This window comes from Sceloporus occidentalis, unplaced genomic scaffold, assembly GCF_023333645.1.
Source record: "Sceloporus occidentalis isolate IW3139 unplaced genomic scaffold, rSceOcc1.0.p SCAF_1, whole genome shotgun sequence".
Lineage (NCBI taxonomy): Eukaryota > Metazoa > Chordata > Lepidosauria > Squamata > Phrynosomatidae > Sceloporus > Sceloporus occidentalis.
The window spans coordinates 45,280,520-45,280,874 of record NW_028316981.1 but is presented as its reverse complement, the minus strand read 5'-3'; positions in this window follow the sequence as shown (position 1 = coordinate 45,280,874).

Sequence of the window (355 nt, the reverse complement as noted above, 5' to 3'; positions counted from 1 at the left end):
GGTACCCCGGTATACGAATTCACCGCGTTACGAAATTTCCGGGGTACGAAAAAGTTACATTGGAAAAAACTGTTCCGGGTTACGAAAGATTTTTCGGGTTACGAAATTCATTTCGGCGCGAAATTCAAATGTGAAGCGCGGCTAGCGGCTTTCCAGCGCCTTTTCGGGTTGCGAAATGTATCGGGTTACGAACGGCGCCGCGGAACGAATTAAATTCGTAACCCGAGGTAGCACTGTACCTAGTTTTAAATTGCTTGTAAGCAGTTTTGAATCCAGTATAAAGAGAAAGAAGGTACAAATTAAAGATAGACACCAGAATTTTAGCATAGACATTTTGAATTTAATTCATCCACTT